Genomic DNA, 6,065 nt, shown 5'->3' with positions numbered 1-6,065 from the left:
AAACAGCTCAGGGCAGCCTACTTTGGTGGAATGAGCATGAGACCAGAGGCTGAAAGAGCCAAGTTTTAGTCTTATCGTTACTTAATGAGTGTTGTTTGACACATCATAGCCTCTCTGGGCCTCAGCTCCTCATCTGAAGAGAAGTTGAACTTGATTGCTAAGTTGCTCCGGCTCTAATGTTTCATGAGGCTGGGGAGTGTGATATAGATGCCAAAGAGGTTAGAAGACCAGGCTGCCGGCCCGGCTTACCTGTGCTTGCCACATCTGGCCATGCCAAATCCATTTCATGCTTCAGGAAAGGGAAGGTATGCTGTGACAGCAAAGTCAGCCCAGGACCTTGTTTGGGAAGGAGAAAGGGCAAGTCCCTCGTGGTCCGCAGGCAGGCAGCACCCCAGGCACCTCAATAGCCAGTGGCAGGTAGTTGAAGTGAAGGAAGCCTCTGTCGGGAGGTCTGGAGCTCAGTGACAGACAAGATTCACCTGTGAGGGAGCTGGGGCAGCCCCAGCTAAAGGAGTGTCTGAGTAACTTGTGAAACTGTAAGCCTCTGCCTCTGAATGCATTCCAAGGCCCAGTGCAAATGGATGTCGATTCATTGTTTTGTATCAGTGTTCACTTAGCTGTCTTCTTGAAAAACTTGTTTGTGGAATAAATGTCTAAAATAAATGACTCCCACTGGTTTCTGCCATAATTTGAAGGGCATCTTTCTATTAAGGGAAAAGATCATGTATCCAGGAAGTTGATAAAAGCTGATCCTCATAGCCAGAGAAAAGAATTCCAGTCTCATTCTAGTTCACTGCTCTCCTCAACAAGTAGTAGGGGTCTTCTGTGAGTCCACAGCCGTCTATGTACAGCAGTCCTCTCGCAGGTGTCCCTGCCATTGTCCCAGTAATGGTTGTCTCCAGTGCTAGGAGGTAATTAGTCTTAGATACACATGCTGCCTGTTTTCCTGAGGCACTCCCCCATAGCCTAATGGTGGAAGAAGTCTTGAAGTTTCTTCAAAGATGCAGTAACAAGAGAGGCAAAACTTTACTCTTGTAGGGTCTCTGGCTAGGCCTGAGGATTGAAGTAACACAAAATAAATAAGAGAAAAACATACACAGGCGTGTCCACAAGAAATTAAGACACAAAGGAGTAGCAAAACCTAACTATTATGGATTGAACAAAGAGTCAGTTGTGGCAAAGCACCTAAAATATATGGGAGGACCAAAGGAAGATAAGGATTATTTTAACAAGGCCTGTACAGATTTCCCTCGGCTTACCTCCCCATCTCGTGTTAAGAATGTTTCTTTTTTCCCAGGACAGGGAGGGTGTCTTGGAGTTTCATCTCCTGCTTCCAGGAAGTAAAAGGGGAGTGAGAGTGCCCTGGGGTACCTGCTGTTTCTCAAGTCCCTTTAGCTCAAGATAACCCTTATTCCAAAAAGTGGCACATATGGGGATGACATCATCTGTCATCCTTTGGCGTTGCTTTCGATTTGACAGTTACGGCATACGGGAAGTGTTCCAGTGGCTTCCACTTAGCCCTTCCTACCATAACAACTCCAGCTCCATGGTCGTAAGGGCAAGGTAGAGATTTTGCAGAGTATCTGTAACTAGATGAGTCCCCCTGTAGGTTTCTGTATTTTCCTTCAGTAAATGACCACAAACCTTTCTGGCGAAAGCAAAGATCATCATCTTCACCTGCCGTGAAGGGTTCTTCCACAGGGTTACCTAACCTCCCACTCCTTCACAGAGACTTAAGTCTGTGAACTCACTCAGGTCTGAAAGACTTTAAGTCTCTAAGGGGGGAAAAAATCTCTAAAGATTACAAATTTTCAATTCCTAAAAATCAGTTGAGGCAATTAGACATTAAAGGAGGAGAATGAGTGCTTTGTGTTTCAAGCACTAAAAGGAACATAGCTCATCATAACCCCCAAACTCCATGATGGGTCCAGGGATTGGAGGGGGAACAGTGGCTTTGGATTCCAAGACAGGTAAATGTCTAACTCACTCTGAGGTGGTCGGACTCTGGAAGGAAAATACCAGTGGTTGTGGTGGTGGTATGTGTAGGTATCGGGGAGTGCCAAGGGGAGAGGAGGGACGTAAAAGGCCATAAGCCTCACTTGGATACATGTGCAGAGTCCATGGCACATACAAATGTGCCTGGCATGGAAGTTGTGGAATTATATGTAAAGGAGCCCTCTTTGAAGACAAAGTCTCCAAAGCCCTCTTTGTGACTTTGCTATAGTATACAGCATCTCTGAGAACCTCTTCCAGCAGCGGCGCCATGTGGCAGCGGTGAGAACAGCAGCTGCAGGCACGAAGTAAAAATTTCCCTGCAACAATATGCAAGGTTTTTTGTTCCTAAAAATTGTTGTTTGTTGTCGTTGTTGTCTGAGATGGATTGTTTTTCACCCAGGCTGGAGTGCAATGGCACCATCTCAGCTCACTGCAGCCTCCACCTCCCAGATTCAAGAGATTCTCTAGTCTCAGCCTCCCAAGTAGCTGGAATTACAGGCATGTGCCATCACACCCGGCTAATTTTTGTATTTTTAGTAGAGATGGGGTTTTGCCATGTTGAAAAGGCTGCTCTTGAACTCCTAACCTCAGGTGATCCACCTGCCTCGGCCTCCCAAAGTGCTGGGTTTACAGGCATGAGCCACCGCTCTCGGCCCATGAAGTATTAATAAAAGATTGGTACACTTCCCTTTTGGCTTGCTTAAACCCCCAGAGTTCTTGGAAATATAACCCTAGTAGGGATACTAGGATTCCCAACAACATGGCATGTGAGGACCTCAATACAATACTGGAGAAAGGAAATGGCTCGGTACTTGTACCCCCAGGGTCTGGAGAATTAAGTACACACCTGTTTCAGTAGAAAGGGCACTAGACTGTGTGTCCAGGATCCTGGATTCTAACTGGGCTCTGCTGCTTGACAACTCTGTAATTACAGTCAAATTATTTAGCTTCTCTGGGTTTTAAATTTGGTGTTGGACAGGATGAATGGGTTCCAACCTTTTCCCCTTGGGAGGCCCTAAAGGTCCCTATATGATAATACTTGACAGAAAAAATATATATGTGCCATGTCCATTCAGAAGTTTCTTGCCGAGGTTGGTAATCACACCTGTAATCCCAACACTTTGGGAGGCCAAAATGGGAGGATGACTTGAAGACAGGAGTTCAAGACCAGCCTGGGCAACATAGTGAGACCCCATCTCTAAAAAAAAAAAAATTTTTTTAATGTGGTGATGTACATCTGTAGTCCCAGCTACTCAGGAGGCTGAGGCTCGAGGATCACTTGAGCCCAGGAGGTCGAGGCTGCAGCAAGCTGTCATTGCACCACTGCACTCCATCCTGGGTGACAGAACAAGATGCTGTCTCTAAATAGAAGAAGAAAGAAATTTCTTGCCAAACTCCACCCCTTGCTATGATTCTGATACCTGCAAATTGCAAAACCTTTTATTAGATGATAATAAATATAAGAGCTAATACATTGTATACTTGCTTTTGCATTGAGCATTGTGCTAATGCTTTATAAACATTGTTAATTTTCATAAGCATTCTGAGGCAGTATTTGCATTTTACAGATGAGAAAGCTGAGGCTAAAGAAGCTCAATAGCTCTTCAAGTACATACAGCAAAAAGGTAACAGTTCTGAGATTTAAACTTGTATCTTCCTCAGGATGTAAACATAGCCACCATATTTTACTATTGTAATAGAGTTTCTAGCTCTAACACCCAAAAATTCTGTGACCTCCTTGTTACTGAGAAAAAGGGAGCTGAGGTAGAGGTGAACCTGGTGATCTGGACCAGTTTGGGATTTCACTCTGTAGGATCAGAATGAACTTGGGAGTCACTGGGATCAGCCTATGCCGTTCTTTCAGTCAATGAGTACTGAATCCCTTCTGGCCAGTTGCGGTGGCTCATGCCTGTAATCCCAGCACTTTGGGAGGCCAAGGCAGGTGGATCACTTGAGGTCAGGAGTTCGAGACGAGCCTGACCAACATGGTGAAACTCCGTCTCTACTAAAAATACAAAAATTAACTGGGCATGGTGGCACACACCTGTAATCCCAGCTACATGGGAGGCTGAGGCAGGAGAATTGCTTGAACCCGGGAGGCGGAGGTTGCAGTAAGCCAAGATCACATCTCTGAACTCCAGGCTCCGTCTTAAAAAAAAGAGATTACTGAGTCCCTTCTATTCAGCGAACGCTAAACACATAATGTGCAGTTATTTAATACAAAGATGAATTTATATCCATCTTGCTCTTGAGAGTCTAGAAATTGAAATGAAAGCCAGAACTTAAAATCCAATTGCAAGTTTGAAATGAGAAGAGTTACAATGCATGTCTTTCTGTCTTCCTTTTTTTTTTTTCCTTCAGACAGAGTCTTGTTCTGTCTCCCAGGCTGGACTGCAATAATATAATCACAGCTTCCTGCAGGCTCAGCCTCCCGAGCTCAAGCCATCCTCCCATCTCAGCCTCCCAAGTAGCTGGGACTATAGATACGTGCCGCCATGGCTCTGTCCCCTTAATGAGGAACTAATAGGCAAGTAGGAGACTAGGCAGAGAACATAATGTTGTCCTTTATTCAGAAACAGAAAAGCATGATGACAAAGATCATGGACGCTGCAGCCAGATATACCTGACCTTCAACAGTGGCCCCACCAATGCACTAACTGTGTAGCTTAGCATAACACCACCCTTTGGAACCTCCATTGGCTCCTTTGCAAAATGAGAATAATTAAAGAATCTACCTGTATTTGCTTCCTGGAACTGCTTGAACAAACACCGCAAACTTGGTGGCTTAAAATGACAGAAATATTCTCTCTCCATTCTGGAGGCCAGAAAGTCTGAAATTAGAATGTCAGCAGACCCAGGCTTCCCAAGAAGTTTCTAGAGGAGAACCCTTCCTTCCCTCTCCCAGCTCCTGGCGGCTCCTGGTGCTGTCTTTGGCAGCATAACCCCAACCTCAGCCTCCATCTTCATGTCACCTTCTCCTTTGTGTCTCTGCACCTCCTTTTTCTGTCTCTTACAAGGAAAGGCCACCCTAATCCAGTAGGATCTCATCTTGACTCGTACCTTAATCACATCTGCAAAGACCCTGTTTCCAGATAACACCACACTCTGAGACTACAGACTGTCATGGATTTCGAGAGGACACTATTCAACCCACTGTACTATCTCATAGGATTGTCATAGGGAGTAAATTACTTAATGCGTGCAAAGCATTCAGCACAGTGCCTGTGTAACAAACGCCCCATAAATGTTAGCTATATACGTGTCGGTATACATATATATGGATATATAACTTTTGTTATTTAGATTTGTCAAAGGTTTATTTCCCCAAACAAAATAGTAACGTTTAACAGTTTTTACTCTCTTTTTATTTTATTCTGTGGCAGGGTCTCACTCTGTTGCCCAGGCTGGAGTGCCCTGGGTCTCAGCTCACTGCAACCTCTACCTCCCAGGTTCAAGCAATTCTCCTGCCTCAGCCTCCCAAGTAGTTGGGATTACAGGCACATGCCACCAAGCCTGGCTGATTTTTGTATTTTCACCATGTTGGCCAGGCTGCTCTTGAACTCATGACCTCAAGTGATCCACCCACCTCACCCTCCCAAGGTGTTGGAATTACTGGCATGAGTCAGAATGCCCAGTCTTTTTTTTTTTTTTTTTTTTTTTTTTTGGGAGACAGAAGATCCTGTCTCCAGGCTGGTGGAGTGCACTGGTGCTGTCATAGCTCATTGCAGCCCCAACCTCCCCAGCTCAAGCAATCCTCCCACCTCAGCCTCCCAAGTAGAGGAGACCACAAGCATTTTCCACCTACCCAGCTAATTTTTTTTATTTTTTGAAGTTACGGGGTCTTGCTGTGTTGCGTGGGATGGTCTCAAACTCCTAGCCTCAAGCAATCCTCTGCCTCAACCTTTTCAAAGTACTGGGATTACAGTCATGAACCCCATGCCCGACCCATTTTTAACTCTCTGTAAATGTCCTACTTTGTTTGTTTCTGATTGTATCACATTTTTTCCTCCCTTTTTCTGTTCTTTCAGTTGTCATTGTTATTCTTGTTTGTTATTCTCCTTTTCGCTGAG

The sequence above is a fragment of the Aotus nancymaae genome, unplaced genomic scaffold (genome assembly GCF_030222135.1).
Source record: "Aotus nancymaae isolate 86718 unplaced genomic scaffold, 86718_ANA_hifiasm-v0.15.2.pri h1tg000049l, whole genome shotgun sequence".
Lineage (NCBI taxonomy): Eukaryota > Metazoa > Chordata > Mammalia > Primates > Aotidae > Aotus > Aotus nancymaae.
This window is presented reverse-complemented; position numbering follows the sequence as displayed.